The sequence below is a fragment of the Bombina bombina genome, chromosome 7 (assembly GCF_027579735.1).
Source record: "Bombina bombina isolate aBomBom1 chromosome 7, aBomBom1.pri, whole genome shotgun sequence".
Lineage (NCBI taxonomy): Eukaryota > Metazoa > Chordata > Amphibia > Anura > Bombinatoridae > Bombina > Bombina bombina.
The window spans coordinates 86,856,962-86,884,179 of record NC_069505.1 but is presented as its reverse complement, the minus strand read 5'-3'; the positions used below and the strand labels follow the sequence as shown (position 1 = coordinate 86,884,179).

Here is a 27,218-nt window from a genome sequence, read left to right as displayed (position 1 = left end):
ATCACCTGGCTAACTCCAACAGAATGCCTACACCCTACTTAATGTCTGCAATCTACCTGACTAATAACGTATACAGAAAAAAACTCCCTATGATAACTATAAGGAGCTATGGCTCTACATTTACAGTACAGGAGTGCAGAATTATTAGGCAAGTTGTATTTTTGAGGATTAATTTTATTATTGAACAACACCAGGTTCTCAATGAACCCAAAAAACTCATTATTATCAAAGCTGAATAGTTTTGGAAGTAGTTTTTAGTTGTTTTTAATTATAGCTATTTTAGGGGATATCTGTGTGTGCAGGTGACTATTACTGTGCATAATTATTAGGCAACTTAACAAAAAACAAATATATACCCATTTAAATTATTTATTTTTACCAGTGAAACCAATATAACATCTCAACATTCACAAATATACATTTCTGACATTCAAAAACAAAACAAAAACAAATCAGTGACCAATATAGCCACCGTTCTTTGCAAGGACACGCAAAAGCCTGCCATCCAGGGAGTGTGTCAGTGTTTTGATCTGTTCACCATCAACATTGCGTGCAGCAGCAACCACAACCTCCCAGACACTGTTCAGGAGAGGTGTACTGTTTTCCCTCCTTGTAAATCTCACATTTGATGATGGACCACAGGTTCTCAATGGGGTTCAGATCAGGTGAACAAGGAGGCCATGTCATTTAGATTTTCTTCTTTTATACCCTTTCTTGCTAGCCACGCTGTGGAGTACTTGGACGCGTGTGATGGGAGCATTGTCCTGCATGAAAATCATGTTTTTCTTGAAGGATGCAGACTTCTTCCTGTACCACTGCTTGAAGAAGGTGTCTTCCAGAAACTGGCAGTAGGACTGGGAGTTGAGCTTGACTCCATCCTCAACCCGAAAAGGCCCCACAAGCTCATCTTTGATGATACCAGCCCAAACCAGTACTCCACCTCCACCTTGCTGGCGTCTGAGTCGGACTGGAGCTCTCTGCCCTTTACCAATCCAGCCACGGGCCCATCCATCTGGCCCATCAAGACTCACTCTCATGTCATCAGTCCATAAAACCTTAGAAAAATCAGTCATGAGATATTTCTTGGCCCAGTCTTGACGTTTCAGCTTGTGTGTCTTGTTCAGTGGTGGTCGTCTTTCAGCCTTTCTTACCTGGGCCATGTCTCTGATGTATTGCACACCTTTTGCTTTTGGCACTCCAGTGATGTTGCAGCTCTGAAATATGGCCAAACTGGTGGCAAGTGGCATCTTGGCAGCTGCAACGCTTAACTTTTTCTCAGTTCATGGGCAGTTATTTTGCGCCTTGGTTTTTCCACACGCTTCTTGCGACCCTGTTGACTATTTTGAATGAAACGCTTGATTGTTCGATGATCACGCTTCAGAAGCTTTGCAATTTTAAGAGTGCTGCATCCCTCTGCAAGATATCTCACTATTTTTTACTTTTCTGAGCCTGTCAAGTCCTTCTTTTGACCCATTTTGCCAAAGGAAAGGAAGTTGCCTAATAATTATGCACACCTGATATAGGGTGTTGATGTCTTTAGACCATACCCCTTCTCATTACAGAGATGCACGTCACCTATTATGCTTAATTGGTAGTAGGCTTTCGATCCTATACAGCTTGGAGTAAGACAACATGCATAAAGAGATGATGTGGTCAAAATACTCATTTGCCTAATAATTCTGCACTCCCTGTATATACAATGTTAAAGTGTTATGTATTTTCATGTACTGTATAATGCATATTATTTTAAGTGTTATATATAACTTATTTAACTATTTAACTATTTTTTCTTGTTCATTTTATTATTTTAAAATAAAAATTATATATTTATGTTTAAAATAATAAAATAAGCAAACCAAATTCACTAACATTTATTACATTTATGCAATACTAAACTATTAACCCTTTATGCGCTTTTACCCACTGCCAAACTACACTATTAACCTCAAATTTAACATAACCTAAAGACTTAACCACCCCTAACCAATTAACACCTACAATGCTGCAACTCACCAACGCAATAAGACCCAATCCTATTAACTGGTAATCTGCCACAACCCACTAACAGGGTTGTGGTGTGGTGTAAGGGTAAATAGGTTAGGGGGTTTATTGCAGTGGGCTAATGGCAGTTTAAAAGGTTAATGGGTTAGGGAGTTTTATTGCAGTGGGCTAATGGCGGTTTAGGGATTAATAGGTTAGGAGGTTTATTTCGGTGGGCTAATGATGGATTAGGGATTAAGTAGTGTAGGGTAGTTGTGTGGTGGTTGGTTCTGTTGGTTTAGGGGTGCATAGGTATAGTTGTTAGGCTCAGTGTAATATGTTCCTAAAGGATCCTTTACTATACATTGCCAATGTTAGTGCCAATGCTTGCTAGAATCTATTGCCAGCCTCACCGCCCATTGGGATGTATAGTAAAATGCCTCTTGGCAAAGCTGCCTGTCAATATAGATCTCAGCAGCTTGAAATATTTTGCCAGATTGCCAGACATTGCAGCGGATCCCTTGGAATATTTTGTCACCTAGTAGTACTTTTGATCAACCGGCCTCAGAGAGGATTAGTTAGCATATTCAAACTTCAAACCAGAACACCTTGGGCCTCATCAATAAGAATGGGATATTAGTTACATTGTTTAATTTCAGCCAATTTCCCAGAGAGTGCTACTTTGCTCACCTGAAATCTTGTTTCTATGCCTCTCTCCTGGTAACTTATTGATTTTATATTTATTACCGTTACCTAGAAGGGAGTCTCTAACATGCTTAAAGGGACACTGAACCCATTTTTTTTTCTTTCATGATTCAGATAGAGCATGCAATTTTAAGCAAACTTCTAATTTACTCCAGTTATCAATTTTTTCTTCGTTCTCTTGCTATCTTTATTTTTTAAAACAGGCATCTAAGCTTTTTTTATTGGTTCAGACCTCTGGACAGCACTGGTTTTATTGGTGGATGACTTTATCCACCCAATCAGCAAAAACAACCCAGATTGTTCACCAAAAATGGGCCGGCATCTATACTTACATTAATGCATTTCAAATAAAGATACCAAGAGAATGAAGAAAATTTAATAATAGGAGTAAATTTGAAGTTTGCTTAAAATTGCATGCTCTATCTGAATCACGAAAGAAATAATTTGGGTTGAGTGTCCCTTTAATTATGTGAAGATTAAAACTTTTTAAATTGCATATATATGTTTCCTGTATATGTTTTTATTGTGTCCGTATATCACAATACTACAAACTTGTGTGGCTTGATTTTTGTATATATTGTTTTTATCTATTTATGATTGGCTACAATCTGGACACAGCATACTATCATCATTTATAAGTAAGTGCCATTCAGAGGCATGAAACGCGTAAGATGTGCTTTTCTGTTTTAATGGACTTCAATAAAGGATATTTGCATTTTTGCACATGAGTTTTCATTTGAAAGTTCACAAAAGCTCAGGAGCCTACCCATTTCTGAAGCACTATATGGCAGCAGTTTTGCAAGAATGTTTTCCATTTTCAAAAGCACTAGATAGCAATAAATATTTCCTGCCATGTAGTGCTCAAGATACCTACCTAGGTATCTCTTTGACAAAGAATACCATGAGAGCAAAGCAAATTTTATATAGAAGGTAAATTGGAATCTTTTTAAAAGTTTATGCTCTGAATCACAATAATTTTGAGGTTCGTATCCCTTTAAAACCAGTCAATTTGAACCAATTTGCATTGACGACTGTTACAGCACTGATAGTAATACAACTTTCATGATTCAGGTAGAGCAGATAAATTTTAAGCAATTTCCAATCAATTTGATTCATTCTCTTGTTATCCTTTATTGAACGAGCAGCAATGTTTATTGGGAGAAAGCTGAGCACATTGGTAAGCCAATGACACAAGGCATATATGTGCATCCACCAATCTGCTGCTATCTTTCCAGCTCCTGAACCTAACTAGGGTTTTCCTTTAACAATGGATACAAAGAGAACAAAGCAAATTAGATAACAGAAGTAAATTAGAAAGTTATTTAAAATTGTATGCTCTATCTGAATCATGAATGAATTATGTTTGGTTTATAGTCCCTTTAAGTAGGACATAAGAATAATGACATATTGTACCCTATATGAACTTAAGATGAACTAATAGCAATACATAATTATAAAAAATGATAAAACACTATTTCCTTGCATAGGAATGGGAAAGTGTTTTGACATTTAGGGGTTGTTAATAATCTGTCATTAATTATTATCTCTGCATTACTGGCTGCCCATGAGCTTTTTTTGGTGTCAGCCATTTTCATTGTTTACTGGAACTACTTTCTATTATAATTATAATCAGGTATTTGTAGAGCGCCAACAGATTCGGCAGCGCTATAAACATAGGATGTATACAAGATAACATTTATAGGGATCAAATGGGTAGAGGGCCCTGCCGAGAGTTGCACTGCCTGTAGTCGGCTCTTTTGAAGGTGATCTACAGACAGCTGGGCTCATAGGCTTACATGCTAAGGGGTTCAATTGGATAACAATGGAGTTAGGAAAGGTTAGTTTTAGGTTGTATGCATTCCTGAACAGTAGAGTCTTTAGGGAGTGCTTGAAGCTTTCAAAACTAGGGGAGAGTCTATTACTTTCTATTACTGGCTTTCACCTAGATTACAAGTTTTGTTCTATAGAGGGTGCGAAAATGAACGCAACAAAAGTTGCGTTATTTCACCCCCAATAGCAACGCCATTCCAAGTTTCAGAAAAGCCACCTTGTGTGTGCGATATGGAGGCGAGAAGCTCCATACCTGCACAAAAGCCAAGGGGTGCTTTGACGTGCTTGTGCACCGCTTTCCCTCATAGACAGAAATGGCGAGAGAGTGTTAGAAAAGAAACTAACACCTGTGATCACTAAATAAAAAGCACAGTAATGCAATCCCATTGATGTCTATGAGGGGAAAAAAAGTTACGTTTAAACCTAACATAAAACCCCAAGTCTAAGCACCCCTAATCTGCTGCCCCCGACATTGCCGACACCGAAATAAAGTTATTAATACCTAATCTGCCTCTCCCAACATCGCCGACACTAATAAGAACTTTTAACCCCTAATCTGCCGCTCCCAACATCGCCGGCACTAATAAAAGCTTTTAACCCCTATTCTGCCGCTCCCCAACATCGTAGCTCCCTGAAATCGCCGCCACTAAATAAAGTTATTAACCCCTAACCTCTGCCTCCCACATCAACCCCACTAAATAAACCTATTAACCCCTAAACCGCCAGCCCCCCCACATTGCAAAAAAATAAACTAAACTATTAACCCCTTAACCTAACAACCACCTAACTTTAAATTAAAATTACAATATCCCTATCTTAAAAATAAATAAAAATTTACCTGTGAAATGAAAAAAAAAATAAGTTTAAACTAACAATTAACCTAGCATAACTATTATTACTAAAATTAAAATAACTACCAATTAAATATACAAAATTACACATTAAAAAAAAAAAACTAACACTACTAAAAAATTTAATCTAAAATTACAAAAAATAAAATATACAAAAATTACAAATTACAAACACTAAATTACGAAAAAATAACAAACTACAATTATCAAAAATAAAAACAAATTACACGTAATCTAATAGCCCTATAAAAATAAAAAAGCCCCCCAAAATAAAAAATAACCCTAGCATACAATAAACAACCAATAGCCCTTAAAATTGCCTTTTGTAGGGCATTTTAAGGGCTTTAGCTTTTTTTTCAGGTAAAATAAGCTAAAGAAATAAGCTTTTTTTACCTGAAAAAAACCCCCACAAAGACCTCCCAACAGTAAAAACCCACCACCCAACCAACCCCCCAAAATAAAAAACCTAACTCTAACAAAAACCTAAGCTACCCATTGCCCTGAAAAGGGCATTTGTATGGGCATTTCCCTTAAAAGGGCATTCATCTCTTTTACATTGCCCTGAAAAAGGCATTCAGCTCTTTTACATAAAGCCCAAACCCTAATATAAAAAAAGACCCCACCCAAAAAGATTTTAAAAAAAACCTAACACTAACCCCCGAAAATCCACTCACACTGGATTTTCAATGCAAATAAGCCTTTTCAAAATGGCGTCCCTTGCATTCCTATTGGCTGATTTTATTTTTGAAATTCAAATCAGCCAATAGGATCGAGAGCTACTTTAAATCTAATTGGCTGTAATTAGTGGCAGTGATGTGGGTGGCCAGAGGTTTAGGGGTTAATAACTTTATTTAGTGACGGCGATGTCGTGGTGCGGGGAATAGGGGTAAATAACTTCATTATAGTGGCGGCGATATCGGTAGCAGCAGATTAGGGGTTAATACATTTATTTAGGTTGCAGCTATGTCGGGAGTGGCAGATTAGGGGTTAATAACTTTATGTAGGTGTCGGCGATGTCTGGGACAACGGATTAGTGGTTGTTTAGACTTCGGGTCTATATTATGTGTTAGGTTTAAATGTAACTTTTCCCCCCATTGACATCAATGGGGTTGCGTTACGGAGGCTTTTCATTCTGCGCTTCAGGTGTTAGGTGTTTTTCTAACACTCTCTCCCTATTGATGTCTATGGGAAAGAATGCACAAGCACGTCAAAGTAGTGCTCGGATTTTGTGCGGTATGGAGCTCATCGCCACCATATTGCATGCACAAGGAGGCTTTTTAGAAACTCGTAATGGCCCGCGCTATGGAGGGTGAAATAACTTTTGTTCCGTTCGTTTCGCACCCTCTATAGAGCAAAACTTGTAATCTAGGTGAGAGTTAATTACAAGAAAAGGGGAGAAAATACATAATGAAGTATATTGTAGATTTTTTAACTACAAATAATTCAACATTTTTATTAGTCTCATACATGTGATATTATATTGTATGTTGGTGTGTTGGAAATTCTTCTGAATGATTTCTTTCTTTTTTTTTAAATTATGATTTCTGAACTTTATGGAATATGTTTTGGAAATGTATATATTATATTTTCTGTCTTTCAGTGTCTGCACAACAAAAGGAATTACTTGCGAATTTGACCTGACTGGTATGTTACATAATATAAGAAATTATTCTTTTACATGCATTAATCATCGGTCTGTAGTTACCAGTGTTATACCATTCTATGGGGCCTATCTATCAAGCTCCGAAAGGAGCTTGACGGCCCGTGTTTCTGGCGAGTTTTCAGACTCGCCAGAAACACAAGTTATGGAGCAGCGGTCTAAAGACAGGTGGACAGGAATCGCCGGAAATCAACCCGATCAAGTCTGCAGGGGGTGGCATTGCACCAGCAGCTCTTGTGAGCTGCTGGTGCAATGCTGAATACGGAGAGCGTATTGCTCTCCACATTCAGCGATGTCTTGCGGACCTGTTCCGCACTGTCGGATCAGGTCCGCAAGAAATTTGATAAATAGGGGGCCTATAAGTTCTCTGGACATGTTTCAAATGACATTCAAGGGAGAACATGAATTAAATAATTGAGAAATCTGTGGACAATATTAGCAGTATATTTGCCAATGTTGTCACAAAAACCATATAAATAATTAAATGCTTGGATGTATTAATCATAATTCCTTAAACGTGTAAAGTTATTCTTAAAACTATATTGTACTCTTATAAAATTTATTGTATTCTTATAAAAGTATTTATGAATGTATTTTATTATTTAAGTATTAAATGTAGTACATTTACATAAATTGCATTACTTTTTAGGAACAGATACATTTTGATATCTAAATAGTTTATATATTGACTCCTTAGCCAACCTAAAATATAATTATTATGCCAAGTTAACAGTCTGTTAAAAGTTATGTGATGTCCTTTTCATTAGGTATGGGCGCAATTTCATGATTTAGCATTCGATTGTTAAATTGCATGCCAAATATGGCAGCAGCATTTGGCTTGTTTCAACATTGGATATATTAGTGTGAAAGAGCAACACACCTGTTCAAATCCAGATCTTGTATGTTGCACTTTCATACTGAGATATCCAATGCTAAACAAACCAGAATTTTGCCCATGCCTACTTTTCATCATATCTACTTAAACAAGAAATAAAAAAGATGATATATATATATATATATATATATATATATATATATATATATATATATTTCTGGTAACAATTCTTTATTGGAGGACACAATACCTCAAAAACAGTACAAAGTTTCGGACCTACATGGTCCTTAATCATGCATAGCTGAACAGGTGAACACACACATTACCTGAATCAATCAAATCACTAATTGCCTTTTACATAATTTAACCCCTGCCTTTCCAGGGCATATTTGCAAGCCAATACAGGCATATTTGCAATCTAGTCGTGACAGTAAGAAAATTAAAAAAATTTTTTTTTTATACAAATCATAAAAATAAATGCATATCATAATCCTTATTCAGACCATTAGGATTAAGGGTATTCAAAAGTTTCTTCCACCATACCTCCTTTTGTTTTCGCCAAAGTTTTCTATTTCCACCTCTCATAAGTTGGGGAATATGGTCAATGACCTGGAAGCAAAGTTGACTAACTGAGTGACCCATTTGTGCAACTCATATCCTTAGATCTACACAAATGGGTCACTTCGCTTCCAGGTCATTGACCAAACGTTGTTTTGAGGTCTTGTGTCCCTCCAATAAGAATTATCACCAGAAACTGCTGTGGTGCTGTCACATGCTTTCTATGGACTGTATTACCTGGAGAAAACAAATACTCCATTGTGACTGGCACACTTTTAAAAGCTTGGTTTGGGTGCTGGACTCTACCTGTGTTTTCTTCTATAAATATATATATATATATATATATATATATACTGTATATATATAATATATCTCAAAGTGTTAGATTATTCTCACACATCTGTTGGTAGATTGGCGAGCCTCTATCCATCCTTGCTCTTTAAAGGACTAGGCCTTTTTTGGAGGCCTCTTATATACTGTACTATGAATACACAATTGCCTCACCTGTTTCACATCACCTTCTTATTTCAACTTGTCACATCGATATTAGTCCTAAATTATCCTTGTCCCTAATTGTTTTGGAATGTGTTGCAGTCATCAGATTGTAAGTGTATATTTTCATAAATACATTAAATTCACAATGTAAAAACATCAAATAATGTGTTAAAAATGTGGTTTCAATATAGTACAGGGGGAATTGAATTTTCAAATGATTATTATTATTTTTTTTTTGCATTTTTCATACTATCCCAACTTTTTCGGAAATGGGGTTGTATACGTCGTTACATTTTCTGAGCCTTGGGTGCTAAACTCAAAGGCCCCGATTCTAAAAAGATCCTTGGGCTGGTGAGATTCTGAAAGAATACTCGCTAGCCTTTCTATTTCCCTGATTGAAATTATATGAAGCAACTTTTTACCTTGAAAACAGGGTATCTCGCTAAGGGGCGTATACTGCATTTTTGTAATGGAAGGAGATGCATAAATTACTAAAGTGCACAATAAAATTGGTCATTTAAAAATCGTACACAACTATTAATTGAACCATTGCTGAGAAATATGCAGGAAACAATTGTGTACCAGAGTAGAAGTGGAGTACAAAATATAACTTTTGCTAAAGTGATATTTGCTCTCTAGTATGTAATACCAGCGCACGCTAGTGTGCGCTGGTAATACAAGTTTACAGCAAAGCTGTTCGAATTGCTGGTAAGCATTGTGTTTATGAGAGTGTGCTTCCATAGGCTCCACAGATGGCATCAGAACCCCGTGCAGCAAAAGGTAAGTAGCGCAGCTTTGGGCAGTTGCTATATATATATATATATATATATATACTGTATATATGACTATATGTTAATATGTGTATATACACATATTAACATATAAATATATATTTATATAAGCATATACATATATATTTACTGTGAACAAACAGTTCCCATAGGCCACAATGTAAAGGCCCTTTTGATTGACATTTTTTTTATAACACCCCACTCCCACCAACTTTAAACTGCCTAGTACAATTTACAACTATAATGCCCTCTATTTTGAGGGCATTTGGGGACATTTAGAAAATTAACCAGAGTTCGGAATTTGAAGATCCAAATCAGCCAATAGGAATGCAAGGTACCCCATATTTAAACGCGTACCTTGAATTCAATCCTCAGTGTGCAGTGGTGATCATATGAAGAGTATCCCCACGCTCGATGGACTCAGCGGTTGCCGGTCTTCTGTTCCGTGCTCATCTCCACTCCACGTTGGCTTGGTCCTGGATGAAGGTAGAAGATGTCGATGTGATGGAAGAAGATATCGCCGCTTGGAGAAGACTTTCCTCCGCCGAACTTCAGGAACAGTGAGTATCTATTTGGAGCTAGAGTTAGGATTTTTTTTATTTTTTTTTTTTAGAATGGGGATTTTGGGCACTGTAAAAGAGCTGAATGCCTTTTAAGGGCAATGCCCATACAAATGCCCCTTTAGGGGCAATGGGTAGCTTAGGGTTTAGCGTTAGTTTTTTTTTATTTTGGGAGTTTGGTGAGTGGGGGGTTTACTTTTGTGGGGACTTAGATTTTTTTTTAAAAGAGCTGTTTAATTTAGGGACACTGCTCTACAAAAAGCCATTTTAAGGGCTTTTGGTAGTTTAGTATTTGATTAGGGGTGTTTTTATGTTGGGGGGCTTTTTTATTTTCATAGGGATTAGGTTTAATTTTTTTATTTTGATAATTTGTTTATTATTTTCTGTAATGTTAGACTTTTTATTTTTTGTAATTTTAGATTAATTTGAATTGAGTTTTTTATTTTTTAAAGTAATGTTAGGTTTTTAATTGTAACTTAGTATTTTTTAATTTAGGTAATTCTGATTAATTTAGGGGGTGTTAGGTTAGGGGGCTTGGTAATTTAAATAGGTTATTTGCATTGTGGTGTTTGGCGGTTTAGGGATTAATAGATTAATTAGGTTTATTGATATGTGGGTGAATGGCGGATTAGGGGTTAATAATTTAATTAGGCATATTGCGTTGTGGGGGAATGGCGGAGTAGGGGTTAAACATATATTAGGGAGATTGCGATGTGAGTGAATGGCGGATTAGGTGTCAATAGTTTAATTAGGCTTATTGCATTATGGGGGGTTGTCGGTTTAGGGGTTAATACATTTATTATAAGTTAGACAGATTCTAATGTGCCGTAAGGCACTGGCGACTCCTGAAATTTGTATTAAGGCACATTTCCGCGACATCGCTAGTTTATCCGACTTACGCCACTTTATGAACTGCCGGCACCGTATAAGTGATTCCACGATGTGCAAGGGGGAATTACGGGCGACATGGGGTTTCAGCAGAAATGCTGAAGCCTGCGTCGCATATGTAATCTTGCCCATTAATCTAGCTCGTATTGTTAAGGTGCTTTCAAAATTTGTTATAAAATTATCATCACAACATCATATTTACTAAAAACTTAAAATTTGAAGGTAAATTGCACAGGAATAAATTAAATTAACTTATACACAGCGTAAATCATAATTAAACTGGAAGTGGGAAAAGAAAAAAATAAATTTGTATTTAAAAGTTACAAAATACAAAGGGTAATTGTTGCTTTTCGTAAAATGGGCTGAACTTGGACATTCCATTGGCGTATATTGAAATTTTTTAAACACTAGAACAAAAATAAAGGGTGTGCCTATGAAGTCACTATACAGTTAAGGGACAAAGTTAAAAATAATGATTGATATATAGGTCACCTAATAAAATGCGTATTTATAGAATAATATTTAATTTAAAAAATCAATATCAGAAAAACAAGTGTGTGAAGTGATGATTTCAATAAATAAATAAATAAATATATATATATATATATATATATATATTTATATATATATAATATATATATATATATATATATATATATATATATATATTATATATATATATATATATATATATATATATATATTAAAAACGAATGGCCCAACGGTGGTCTCTAAATTCACAAACACATTAAAATGTATCAATGGAAAAAAAAATGTACCAATGAAACAATGTTGCTAAAAATAATTAATTGAAACAAAGTATCAAGCCCCTTGGCTTAGATTTAGTCCAGCTCTGTATGGGTTAAAAACTCCTCAATAAAAATCTCCTCTGTAGGTCATTAAGGATATTTGGAGTTGTTTGTCCACAATCTTCTTACAATTCAAACAGTTAATACCAATATATTCTGTACCTCAAGTGACCAAGACCAACTGATATCCTACTAACAAGTCTCTGTATAAAGCATTCAGATTAGAATGTAGCGTGTATATTTTAAAAATCTTGGAATTTGACTCACCCGGAATATGAATTCAAAATTCCACCGCTCTTCTGTATAGCTGTATATTCAGCCTTCTTCACCACTCAACAATCTGCGTTCTCCTTGTCTGCTTCAGGTGCTCCCTCCGTGAGCTCTGGTCACATGGTTACTGGATAGCCAATGAGCGAAGCAGATTACCGGTGATATTGCAACTCGGATTCCCAAATTTTATTTACCTGCACGATCTTTAGCTAATTTGTTCTCAGAGTGCTCTGATTTTAGTAGCATATATTGTGTCACAGCTCCTCATCAACGCGTTTCAGCTTCAATAGCTTTTATTAAGATGAGCTTAGTATGACTGCTATTGTCTTTTTATACAGAGTCCTCCTCATTGGTGCTTCAAAACTTTTGAATTTTGAAAGGTGCAGCCCACTTCTTTGGGGACTTATGATTGTTCAGTTATTTAAAATATTTTTTACTTAAAGAACATCATGGTATAATTCTGAGAAAAGTTATTTGAGCACAAAATTCCATAAAAGCTAAACGTAATAATAAATAATAAATTAAAACAATTAAAAAACATATGGACATTCTAAGTTAATGGAAGTGAAGGATCTAATGATTTTTGTTCCTGTTTATGAAATTTTCTCTCAAATCCCAGCGTAATTCTATAAGCATTTTCCCACTACAGTCCTTAGTGTTTTTTCTCGTTAGTTAAAAAGTGGCAGGTTTTCACTAAAATACGCAAAAGATTATTCTGAATTTAAAACCTATGCATGCAAAAATTATAGCAAATTTCAGTGCACTGAAAACAGCGTAATATGATGTGTATTAAGCATAATATTAATGTTTTAAACATGCCGGTTTCCCTTCTGTATTTCGCCCTCCAATGCAAACTTTTACCTAACAGAGAGCTCTCATTTTTTGTATGGTAGACATCTTGCCACTCACAGAGACAGCCCCTTTTTAAATAGAATTCCAAGTCTTGACCAGCGTTTTTTAGAATCGGGGCTATAGAGAGAGTGAGACAGGAACAGACAGATTGCCAATGGCAACATGTGAGGTAGGAGAGAGTTGCTTTCAGCAAACATGAGCAGTTGGACATCATTTTTAAAAATGGAGATTCAGTGGAATCAAAATATTTACTCATATGGGTCTATCATTTGTCCCTTATTATCCCCCTCTAGACACACATGGCTGTTTTACATCTTAGAATTTTTTTAAATACATCTATATAAAATAATAGCTTTTCAAGCTTTTACTTTCTGTAACTGTGCTCATTTTTAAAAGATGTTGCATTGGTAAACTTCGGTGAAGAAATATAATATAAATGTAATAAAATCTATAGTCTTCACTATTTTAATATTTTTGCATTACAAAGAGAAAGATTACAAGTGGTCTAACTTTCTATTTTCAAATTTTTGTTTTTCGAATTTTTCAATAAAATTAGAAAATATCCGTTCAAATAATAGAATGTTTAGCTATGTATTCATTCAATTTCTAAATATAATATTCAAATTCGAATGTGACATTTGAATTTGATTGTAACATTCAAATTCGAAATAGTATTTCTAGTCTACAACTGTGTTTAATAAATGTAATATTCGAATTTGAATGTGACATTCAAATTCGAAATAGTATTTCTAGTCTAATACCGTGTTTTATAAATGTAATATTCAAATTTGAATGTCACATTATAATTTGAAAGGGACATTCGAAAAACTTTAAATAACATTTGATAATAGAATGTTTAAGAATATTCGTTCGTATCAACATTCTATTATGTAAATCAAATTTCCGCAATAACATTCGTTCTAACATTCGAATTTGAATATAAACACATTCGCCCATCCCTAGTCGCTATAAGCAATATCGCGACCACACTAACTTACTGGCATATTACCAGTTAAAGTTTGCGCTCGAGCAAAAACAAAATTTGCGCACCTGAAGACACAACATAAATATATGATATATATTATAAAAAAGCACAACATAAATATATTAAAATAAAGTATTACACTCATATATACACTGTCTGATAAAAATATGTCATATAAATATTTTTTTTTTAAGGGTTAAAAGGTATCTGACTAGAAATGGCTATAATGTATATATATATATATATATATATATATATATATATATATATATATATATATATATATATATATATATATATATATATACATATATATATATACATATATATATATATATATATATATATATATATATACATACATATATATATACATACATATATATATATATATATATATATATATATATATATATATACACACACATACATACATACACACTTCTTTTCCACTCAAATAAACGTACATGAAAAATGATTTTCATGTTTTACTGTGTTTTTACTTTTTTTGTCTATTAAAGTCTAGGAGAAAAAGAAATTAACACAGTTGTGATATCCGAAGTCCTAAAGTTAGCGCACAAGTAACTTTCTACTTTCAAATTGTAATGTGAGGACTAACTTGACCGCATTAAAAGTTTACCTTGAACACAGTTAGTGCACAAGCAAAATAGCATATACAATGATGGCATCAATAATTGTTTTGTTGGTACATGCACATACAAAGTTATAAGGAAGAATACACAACACTATGTAAGATCTGGAAATCAAAACAGCACAGACAACCATAGTGCTACTGAATATGAATGGAACCTCGTTTTTTTCTTTTCTTTGTTTTTTTGTTGTTTAAGCTATATATGCCCAATCAAACTTTTATAACTCAGAGGAGGGATTTTAATGGTATATACAGTTGTAAACCTCTAAGGGCGCTCGGCCACTTTTGGGTCTCGTGTATGCGTAGAAAAACTAAGAATGGAAGTTATCCTGTAATAAAGGAGACCACTTTTGGGCCTCAAAACTAGACAATCCTGTAGCTTTTTCAAAGGCACTCGGTTGGAATAGAGAGGCTATATGGGAGGACTTAGAGGGCTAGTAAAGTATATATAGTATATAAAAAAAATGATGATGGCTCAGTATAGTATGTATAGTTATGCGAAGGACAGCTTGTGACCTTGACAGAGTGGCTAAAAGATTATTTATTTAGGTTGGCAAAGTAAGAGCAATAAGGTTAGAGAGTTAGGGTTGATAGGATCCTGTTGCTATGGCTCATATTTAGCATATCTATAACCTACTGGGTCAAAATTAGGACATAAAAGAAAGAAAATAGACTATCAAAAGATCTGCTTTATAGCCTTATATCTTCTGGCAAAACTGTATGACAAACCTCAACCCCAGTTTCTACATAATACTTCTGTAGTATATTGATTATATAGACAGGAAGTTATACCTATAAATTACAGAGATCTTGTGTAAAAGGAGCCTTAATCATGGAAATTATAGTGAGCACAGTCCCAGACCATAAAACTTTATGTTATTAAACAAACATGCAAAGTTACCCGACTACAGTATGGTACCATTGTGCAGAAGTAAAGAGGATCCTCAGGTTAGGATTCGGAATAGGGTTGGGTTGCACTGTTCCGACCATTTAAAAACTCTGTTTTATAATTCTAATAATGGAAAAGCTTTAGTTACAATTTCCATACATAATAATGACTAGTACAAGAGCAAGACACAAAGATCTGTGCAAATTTGGATTTTTGTGTGTTATACTTTTACATTGATATATCCAGCACAGAAACTAGCTGAAATTTTGCCTATGCCTACTTAAAAAAATAAACAAAAAATAAATAAATATAAAAAAAATGTTCCCTATGTTTTATGGATTAACTTGGAATTCTTTGAGGTCCATTTACTCTAAAACAGAATTCTTTGAGAGATGATAGTTATATACATTTCTGCAAGTTTCATATAAATAGTTGGGTGGCTATTTTGTTTGTATGTGTATGTGAAGACTAGGGGGCCTTATTATCATGCTTCGAATGAAGCTTGATGACCCTGTTTCCACTCGAGCCTTTAGGCTCACCGGAAACAGCAGTTATGAAGCAGCAGTTTAAAGACCGCTGCTCTATAACTGGTCTGCTGTCTCTGAGGCTGTGGACATCAATCCGCCCGATCCTATACGATCGGGCTGATTGACACCGCCTGCTAGCAGACGATTGTCCGCGAATCTGCAGGGGGCGGCATTGCACAAGCAGTTCACAAGAACTGCTTGCATAATGATAAATGCCGACAGCTCATTCATTGATGTCTGTCTGACATGATCCACTGAGCAGGTCAGATCGATGATAAATCGGCCCAAAAGTAACAACTGAAAGCATTTTTTTTTCTTCCTCACAGTTAGAAATGTTAATATGTGGACCTTTCATCACAAGATAGTGCTAAAATTACTACAGATACATGGTTTTTTTTACACTATTTGAGCCTTGGGCGCTAAACTCACAGGGACTAATATTCAAAACCCCGCCATCATGGATAAAAATCACACAAACTCTTTGGGATTTTTTTTAGACCTTGTAATATAATGTAGGAGTCTCTGTTTCACATAGAGAACACTACATAGCAACATAAGCATTTCTCAAGATAACATTTATGTTTCTAATTTTTTTCTAATTTTTTTAAGGGCCGCCCCGTACCGACAAGACGTCTTAGAATAGCTCGCCTGAGCGGCGACGTTTTGAATATCAGGACCACAGAGAGAGAGAGACAGACAAACAGAGATTTACATTAGCAACATGTGTAGCAGGAAAGTTGTTTGCTGCAAAAAAATAGCTTTTGGCCATAATTTTAAAACTAAAGACTCATTGGAATCAAAAGAATAACTCAAGTGGGTGGATCATTTATCCCTTATTGCCCCCCTCTGGAGACAAATGGTTATCCTACATCTTAGAACATTTTTTATATCTATATAAAAAAATACCTTTTTAAAGGGACACTCAATCAAAATTAAACTTTCATTATTCAGATAGAGCATGCAGTTTTAAACAACTTTCCAATTTACTTCCATTAACAAAATGTGCACAGTCTTTTTATATTTAAACTTTTTGAGTCACCAGCTCCTACCGAGCATGTGCAAAAATAAGCATGTATGCATTTGTGAATGGCTGTTTCCTGTCCCATGGTACGTGTATGCATTTGTGATTGGTTGATGGCTGTCACATGGTACAGGGGGAGTGGAAAACGACATAACTTTTAAAATTGTCATTAAAAAATCTACTACTCATTTGAAGTTCAGACTAAGTGCTATTGCATTGTCTTGTTATCTTGCATTTGTTGATTATGCAAATCTACTGTGTTGACTGATCCTTTAAGCTTTTATTTCTTTCATGTAATTAGCAAGAGTCCATGAGCTAGTGACGTATGGGATATACATTCCTACCAGGAGGGGCAAAGTTTCCCAAACCTCAAAATGCCTATAAATACACCCCTCACCACACCCACAATTCAGTTTTACAAACTTTGCCTCCTATGGAGGTGGTGAAGTAAGTTTGTGCTAGATTCTACGTTGATATGCGCTCCGCAGCAGGTTGGAGCCCGGTTTTCCTCTCAGCGTGCAGTGAATGTCAGAGGGATGTGAGGAGAGTATTGCCTATTTGAATGCAGTGATCTCCTTCTACGGGGTCTATTTCATAGGTTCTCTGTTATCGGTCGTAGAGATTCATCTCTTACCTCCCTTTTCAGATCGACGATATACTCTTATTTATATACCATTACCTCTGCTGATTTTCATTTCAGTACTGGTTTGGCTTTCTACAAACATGTAGATGAGTTTCCTGGGGTAAGTAAATCTTATTTTCTGTGATACTCTAAGCTATGGTTGGGCACTTTATTTATAAAGTTCTAAACATATGTATTCAAACATTTATTTGCCTTGACTCAGGATGTTCAACATTCCTTATTTTCAGACAGTCAGTTTCATATTTGGGATAATGCATTTGAATCAATCATTTTTTCTTACCTTAAAAATTTGACTCTTTTTTCCCTGTGGGCTGTTAGGCTCGCGGGGGCTGAAAATGCTTCATTTTATTGCGTCATTCTTGGCGCAGACTTTTTTGGCGCAAAAAAAAAATCTTTTTTGTTTCCGGCGTCATACGTGTCGCCGGAAGTTGCGTCATTTTTTTGACGTCCTTTTGCGCCAAAAATGTCAGCGTTCCGGATGTGGAGTCATTTTTGGCGCCAAAAAGCATTTAGGCTCCAAATTTATTTGGCGCTAAAAAAAATATGGGCGTCGCTTTTGTCTCCACATTATTTCAGTCTCATTTTTTCTTTGCTTCTGGTTACTAGAAGCTTGTTTATTGGCATTTTTTCCCATTCCTGAAACTGTCATTTAAGGAATTTGATCAATTTTGCTTTATATGTTGTTTTTTCTCTTACATATTGCAAGATGTCTCACGTTGCATCTGAGTCAGAAGATACTTCAGGAAAATCGCTGTCTAGTGCTGGAACTACCAAAGCTAAGTGTATCTGCTGTAAACTTTTGGTAGCTATTCCTCCGGCTGTTGTTTGTACTAATTGTCATGACAAACTTGTTAATGCAGATAATATTTCCTTTAGTAATGTACCATTGCCTGTTGCAGTTCCTTCAACATCTAAGGTGCAGAATGTTCCTGATAACATAAGAGATTTTGTTTCTGAATCCATCAAGAAGGCTATGTCTGTTATTTCTCCTTCTAGTAAACATAAAAAATCTTTTAAAACTTCTCTCTCTACAGATGAATTTTTATATGAACATCATCATTGTGATTCTGATGACTCTTCTGGTTCAGAGGATTCTGTCTCAGAGATTGATGCTGATAAATCTTCATATTTATTTAAAATGGAATTTATTCGTTCTTTACTTAAAGAAGTACTAATTGCTTTAGAAATAGAGGATTCTGGTCCTCTTGATACTAATTCTAAACGTTTAGATAAGGTATTTAAATCTCCTGTGGTTATTCCAGAAGTTTTTCCTGTTCCTAATGCTATTTCTGAAGTAATTTCCAGAGAATGGGATAAATTGGGTAATTCATTTACTCCTTCTAAACGTTTTAAGCAATTATATCCTGTGCCGTCTGACAGATTAGAATTTTGGGACAAAATCCCTAAAGTTGATGGGGCTATTTCTACCCTTGATAAACGTACTACTATTCCTACGTCAGATGGTACTTCGTTTAAGGATCCTTTAGATAGGAAAATTGAATCCTTTCTAAGAAAAGCTTATCTGTGTTCAGGTAATCTTCTTAGACCTGCTATATCATTGGCTGATGTTGCTGCAGCTTCAACTTTTTAGTTGGAGACTTTAGCGCAACAAGTAACAGATCATGATTCTCATAATATTATTATTCTTCTTCAGCATGCTAATAATTTTATCTGTGATGCCATTTTTGATATTATCAGAGTTGATGTCAGGTTTATGTCTCTAGCTATTTTAGCTAGAAGAGCTTTATGGCTTAAAACTTGGAATGCTGATATGGCTTCTAAATCAACTATACTTTCCATTTCTTTCCAGGGTAACAAATTATTTGGTTCTCAGTTGGATTCTATTATCTCAACTGTTACTGGTGGGAAAGGAACTTTTTTACCACAGGATAAAAAATCTAAGGGTAAAAACAGGGCTAATAATCGTTTTCGTTCCTTTCGTTTCAACAAAGAACAAAAGCCTGATCCTTCATCCTCAGGAGCAGTTTCAGTTTGGAAACCATCTCCAGGAATAAATCCAAGCCTTCTAAAAGGCAAAGCCTGCTTCTAAGTCCACATGAAGGTGCGGCCCTCATTCCAGCTCAGCTGGTAGGGGGCAGGTTACGTTTTTTCAAAGAAATTTGGATCAATTCTGTTCACAATCTTTGGATTCAGAACATTGTTTCAGAAGGGTACAGAATTGGTTTCAAGATGAGACCTCCTGCAAAGAGATTTTTTCTTTCCCGTGTCCCAGTAAATCCAGTGAAAGCTCAAGCATTTCTGAATTGTGTTTCAGATCTAGAGTTGGCTGGAGTAATTATGCCAGTTCCGGTTCTGGAACAGGGGATGGGGTTTTATTCAAATCTCTTCATTGTACCAAAGAAGGAGAATTCCTTCAGACCAGTTCTGGATCTAAAAATATTGAATCGTTATGTAAGGATACCAACGTTCAAAATGGTAACTGTAAGGACTATCTTGCCTTTTGTTCAGCAAGGGCATTATATGTCCACAATAGATTTACAGGATGCATATCTGCATATTCCGATTCATCCGGATCATTATCAGTTCCTGAGATTCTCTTTTCTGGACAAGCATTAGCAGTTTGTGGCTCTGCCGTTTGGCCTAGCTACAGCTCCAAGAATTTTTACAATGGTTCTCGGTGCCCTTCTGTCTGTAATCAGAGAACAGGGTATTGTGGTATTTCCTTATTTGGACGATATCTTGGTACTTGCTCAGTCTTTACATTTAGCAGAATCTCATACGAATCAACTTGTGTTGTTTCTTCAAGATCATGGTTGGAGGATCAATTCACCAAAAAGTTCATTGATTCCTCAGACAAGGGTAACCTTTCTGGGTTTCCAGATAGATTCAGTGTCCATGACTCTGTCTTTAACAGACAAGAGACGTCTAAAATTGATTTCAGCTTGTCGAAACCTTCAGTCACAATCATTCACTTCGGTAGCCTTATGCATGGAAATTCTAGGTCTTATGACTGCTGCATCGGACGCGATCCCCTTTGCTCATTTTCACATGCGACCTCTTCAGCTCTGTATGCTGAATCAATGGTGCAAGGATTACACAAAGATATCTCAATTAATATCTTTAAAACCGATTGTACGACACTCTCTAACGTGGTGGACAGATCACCATCGTTTAATTCAGGGGGCTTCTTTTGTGCTTCCGACCTGGACTGTAATTTCAACAGATGCAAGTCTCACAGGTTGGGGAGCTGTGTGGGGATCTCTGACGGCACAAGGAGTTTGGGAATCTCAGGAGGTGAGATTACCGATCAATATTTTGGAACTCCGTGCAATTTTCAGAGCTCTTCAGTCTTGGCCTCTTCTGAAGAGGGAATCGTTCATTTGCTTTCAGACAGACAATGTCACAACTGTGGCATACATCAATCAACAAGGAGGGACTCACAGTCCTCCGGCTATGAAAGAAGTATCTCGAATTCTGGTTTGCGCGGATCCAGCTCCTGTCAAATCTCTGCGGTTCATATCCCAGGTATATACATTTGGGAAGTGGATTATCTCAGTCGCCAACGTTGCATCCGGGCGAATGGTCCTCTTCACCCAGAGGTATTTCTTCAGATTGTTCAAATGTGGGAACTCCAGAAATAGATCTGATGGCTTCTCATCTAAACAAGAAACTTCCCAGGTATCTGTACAGATCCCGGGATCCTCAGGCGGAGGCAGTGGATGCATTATCACTTCCTTGGAAGTACATCCTGCCTATATCTTTCCGCCTCTAGTTCTTCTTCCAAGAGTAATCTCCAAGATTCTGAAGGAATGCTCGTTTGTTCTGCTGGTAGCTCCAGCATGGCCTCACAGGTTTTGGTATGCGGATCTTGTCCGGGATGGCCTCTTGCCAGCCGTGGACTCTTCCGTTAAGACCAGACCTTCTGTCACAAGGTCCTTTCTTCCATCAGGATCTCAAATCCTTAAATTTAAAGGTATGGAGATTGAACGCTTGATTCTTGGTCAAAGAGGTTTCTCTGACTCTTGTGAATAATACTATGTTACAGGCTCGTAAATCTGTATCCAGAGAGATATATTATAGAGGTCTGGAAGACTTATATTTCTTGGTGTCTTTCTCATCATTTTTCTTGGCATTCTTTTAGAATCCCGAGAATTTTACAGTTTCTTCAGGATGTTTAGATAAAGGTTTATCCGCAAGTTCTTTGAAAAGGACAAATCTCTGCTCTTTCTGTTCTTTTTCACAGAAAGATTGCTAATCTTCCTGATATTCATTGTTTTGTACAAGCTTTGGTTCGTATAAAACCTGTCATTAAGTCAAATTCTCCACCTTGGAGTTTGAATTTGGTTCTGGGGGCTCTTCAAGCTCCTCCGTTTGAACCTATGCATTCATTGGACATTAAATTACTTTCTTGGAAAGTTATTGTTCCTTTTGGCAATCTCTTCGTGCCAGAAGAGATTCTGAATTACTGCTCTTTCTTGTAATTCTCCTTTTCTGATTTTTTCATCAGATAAGGCGGTGTTGCGAACTTCTTTTGAATTTTTTACCTAAAGTTGTGAATTCCAACAACATTATGTAGAGAAATTGTGGTTCCTTCATTATGTCCTAATCCTAAGAATTCTAAGGAGAAATCGTTGCATTCTTTGGATGTTGTTAGAGCTTTGAAATATTATGTTGAAGCTACTAAGTCTTTCCGAAAGACTTCTAGTTTATTTGTTATCTTTTCCGGGTTCTAGAAAAGGCCAGAAAGCTTCTGCCATTTCTTTGGCATCTTTGGTTGAAATCTTTAATTCATCTTGCCTATGTTGAGTCGGGTAAAACTCCGCCTCAAAGGATTACAGCTCATTCTACTAGGTCAGTTTTCTACTTCCTGGGCATTTAGAATGAAGCTTCGATGATCAGATTGCAAAGCAGCAACTTGGTCCTCTTTGCATACTTTTACTAAATTCTACCATTTTGATGTCTTTTCTTCTTTCTGAAGCAGTTTTTGGTAGAAAAGTACTTCAGGCAGTGGTTTCAGTTTGAATCTTCTGCTTATGTTTTTTCTTAAACTTTATTTTGGGTGTGGATTATTTTCAGCAGGAATTGGCTGTCTTTATTTTATCCCTCCCTTTCTAGTGACTCTTGCGTGGAAAGATCCACATCTTGGGTAATCATTATCCCATACGTCACTAGCTCATGGACTCTTGCTAATTACATGAAAGAAAACATAATTTATGTAAGAACTTACCTGATAAATTCATTTCTTTCATATTAGCAAGAGTCCATGAGGCCCGCCCTTTTTTTGTGGTGGTTATGATTTTTGTATAAAGCACAATTATTCCAATTCATTATTTTATATGCTTTCGCACTTTTTTATCACCCCACTTCTTGGCTATTCGTTAAACTGAATTGTGGGTGTGGTGAGGGGTGTATATATAGGCATTTTGAGGTTTGGGAAACTTTGCCCCTCCTGGTAGGAATGTATATCCCATACGTCACTAGCTCATGGACTCTTGCTAATATGAAAGAAATGAATTTATCAGGTAAGTTCTTACATAAATTATGTTTTTCTATAACTGTGCTCTTTTTTAAAAGATCTTGCATAGGTAAACTTCTATAGAAAATTGTAATACAGATTTAATAATACTCATACTCTTTTATTTTAATATTTTTGAATGACTTTGATAACATTTTAACACCATGTGTTTTACAATTCTTATAATTAAGAAGTTATATTTGCATTTTCCATACATAATAACTTCTGCTACCATCCCATAATGGCAAAAGCAGATTGTTCAAAGTTCATGGATTAAGTAAAAGAGTGAGGAATAAAATGTCATCAATGTATCGAAAACCGTTCACGGATTTAGTCAAAGAGTGGAGACAAAATGTCATCCACAATTAAAAAAACACTCATTCATTTCTATTAGCCGCTAACTATGAATATAGTAAATAATAAAATGAAAAATTATATCTCTTATGATGCTTTAAAAATATATTTAATTATCTTATAGGTTATTAAAACTATTTTCTAACTCAAATCTTTTTAGAATGCAATTGCATGTTCCAGGATCAGTTACTATATCTTAATGAAACCATCAGGATAGAGAATGGCAAGGGAAGCTGCATTATTGTCAAATGTGAACTAAATGGGACAGTAGAAAGTCCTTGTTATCCTCAAGCACGGATTACAACTGGTAAGTTTTGTATATGTACATATCTTCTAAGGCTTTATAATTCATAAATAAAGCTGATTCATTATACTATTATGAATTAAAGGGACAGTCTACTCCAGATTTTTTATTGTGTAAAAATATAGATAATCACTTTATTACCCATTTCCCAGTTTTGCATAACCAAGATGGTTATATTAATATATGCTTTACCTCTGTATTTAAGCCTCTGCAAACTACCCCTTTATCTCAGTGCCATTAACAGACTTACATTTTAGCCAATCAGTGCTGACTCATTTGTAACTCCACAGGATTGAGCACAGTGTTATCTATATGACAGACATTTATAAAGTATATTCATACAACAATGCTGGCTGTGAAAAGCTGGGATTGGATGGTAAAGGGCTTAGCTTTCTTTTTAAACAATATACATTTTGAAGTACACTGTCCCTTTAAACTTTCATGATTCAGATTAAACATGCAATTCCAAACAATTGTCCAATTTCTGACTATCATCAAACTTACTTTACTCTTTCTGTTCCATTTCTGTTCCATCATTGAACGGCACACTCAGGTAGGCTTAGGAGTGGTAATGCACTATTGGGTAATATATATATTTAATAAATATGTATACAGGGCTCAAAATGTTAAGCCCTAAGCTACTAGTCAGCCCAAATTGATACTCGTTCACTACCCCTCCCACACCACACCCAATAACCCCCCCCCCCATTCTTTGCATAGGTTCAGCCAATGTGAAACACCTTATTGAGCAGTATTTTGTAATATTTAATTTTGTTTTATACCATAAATTAATTAATGCTACAAACAAAAATAAATTAACAAAACTAACTGCATGGCAGTTACCAACATGAACTAGGGTTCTGGGGAAGACAACAGCTGGACAGAAAAAAAAAAAAAGCAGAGAAATCAGAGTGTTGACATTAATGTGAGGTCATAGCAGACCTGGAAAAAAAATCTATCATCTCTCATTTATCTTTCTCCACTCCCTCCTCTCTTCAATCTCTCTTTTTACCTCATCCCTTCTCACTCAGGCCATATCTTCTCTTTACACTCTTTTTCTCTTCTCTCTCAAATTTCTTCACTCTTTTTTTTCTCCACTTTTTCTTAATGCTAACTTTTTCTCCCCTCTTTCTTAATGCTATCTTTTTCTCCCCTCTTTCTTAACGCTATCTTTTTCTCCCCTCTTTCTTAACGCTATCTTTTTCTCCCCTCTTTCTTAACGCTATCTTTTTCTCCCCTCCTTCTTAACGCTATCTTTTTCTCCCCTCTTTCTTAATGCTATCTTTTTCTCCCCTCTTTCTTAATGCTATCTTTTTCTCCCCTCTTTCTTAATGCTATCTTTTAATCCCCTCTTTCTTAACGCTATCTTTTTCTCCCCTCTTTCTTAAAGCTATCTTTTTCTCCCCTCTTTCTTAACGCTATCTTTTTCTCCCCTCTTTCTTAACGCTATCTTTTTCTCCCCTCTTTCTTAATGCTATCTTTTTCTCCCCTCTTTCTTAAAGCTATCTTTTTCTCCCCTCTTTCTTAACGCTATCTTTTTCTCCCCTCTTTCTTAACGCTATCTTTTTCTCCCCTCTTTCTTAACGCTATCTTTTTCTCCCCTCTTTCTTAAAGCTATCTTTTTCTCCACCTTCACTTTTCCTCTCCAATCTCTTTCTGCTCCTGCTTACCCTCTCAGAAGTAACAGTCTAGGCACTTATGGGACCCTATAGCCCTAGAGGAATAATATATCCTAGCCCTTTCATGAATATATAATATCACTTTAGGTAATATTTGTAGACATTCACTCATTAATTTTCACTAAAATATTGAGCCCTATGTACAGTATATATATATATTTGAAAACACTGGTATATTTTGAGTATTTTGAGTATTTTATTATTATTATTATCGGTTATTTATAAAGTGCCAGCAGATTATAAACTGCTTTACAAAGTTCAAAACATTACTGGGATGCATTACATACAAAGGGTATATGAATACATTAGGGTACATTTAATTTGTAGGGGTGCAAAACAAGCAGTGCAATAAATGGGTTATACAAAAGGAGAGGAATGCCCTGCCCTTGAGCACAATCAGTAGGCTACTTACAAAGTGGCCAACAGGTAGAGAGACTCTCAAGCTTACAATCTAAAGGAGAGGAAATGGACACAGAAGGTAATGAAGATGGGAAATAAATCTAATATAAGCAGGGTGAACTGAGACTGAGTGAAGGAATACGGAGAGAATAAGGAAATAAATTGTGTAGTTAGTGAGAAAAATTAGGTTTGGAAAAGTGTAACAGAATGTGGTAGAGTGTCAATATAAAGGCTGTGAGGTAGTTTTCCTACCCTGGTTCATTAATGACAGCTGCAACTAATTACTGTTGGGAGGTTATATATTTAAGAAAACAACTGGGTTTAAGGACGGAGGGCTAGTGCTTCCAAATCTGTGAGCTTGCTCTTACTTTAAAGGGATACTGAACCCAAATTTTTTCTTTCATGATTTAGATAGAGCATGCAATGTTAAGCAACTTAATACTTTACTCCTATTATCAATTTTTATTTGTTTTCTTAGTATTTTTATTTTAAAAAAGGAGGAATGTAAGCTTAGGAGCCGGCCCATTTTTGGCTCAGACCCTGGATAGCGCTTGGCTGAATTTCGCATTTGAATCATAAAAGAAAAAAATTCAGTTTAGTATCCCTTTAATCTGTAAAATAAGAGAGAAGGAAGGTGAAGATTTCTGGTAATTATGTATAGGGGCAGGAGTAGGTTGAGACAGGGCATATGGGGTGAGAGTAAATTGGAATATTACAATTAGCGTAAGAAACATTTCCGGAATGGCCAAATAAAAATAATAAATAATTCCACCCATATCGTGATTGGAGTGATAATCAGATGAAATACCTTGCTTGTAAATCTGGAAGACTGCTGTTCATTTGAGGCTTGCTTGCAAATCAAGGAAACTGCTTTTAGTTTGAGGATTCCTTGCAAATCTGGGAGACTGCTGTAAGTTTAAAACGTGTTTGCAAATTTCGGAGACTGCTGTTAGTTTGAGGCATGCTTGCAAATCTGGGAGACTGCTGTTAGTTTGAGGCTTGCTTGCAAATCTGGGAGACTGCTGTTAGTTAGAGGCTTGCTTGCAAATCTGGGAGACTGCTGTTAGTTAGAGGCTTGCTTGCAAATCTGGGAGACTGCTGCTAATTTGAGGCGTGCTTGCAAATCTGGGAGACTGCTGTTAGTTTGAGGTGTGCTTGCAAATCTGGGAGACTGCTGTTAGTTTGAGGCGTGCTTGCAAATCTGG

At 35.8% G+C, this 27,218-nt stretch overlaps 1 protein-coding gene across 1 annotated transcript in view; it reads left to right on the top strand.

Annotated features, from left to right (window-relative positions):
• Positions 1 to 27,218, top strand: part of LOC128636246 (mucin-5AC-like) — a 108,565-nt gene that overhangs the window by 69,449 nt on the left and 11,898 nt on the right. Inside the window, exons 14-15 of the mRNA XM_053689283.1 lie at positions 6,967 to 7,010; positions 23,792 to 23,938. The gene's annotated coding sequence lies outside the window, so the exon portion shown is untranslated. The remainder of the gene's footprint in view (positions 1 to 6,966; positions 7,011 to 23,791; positions 23,939 to 27,218) is intronic.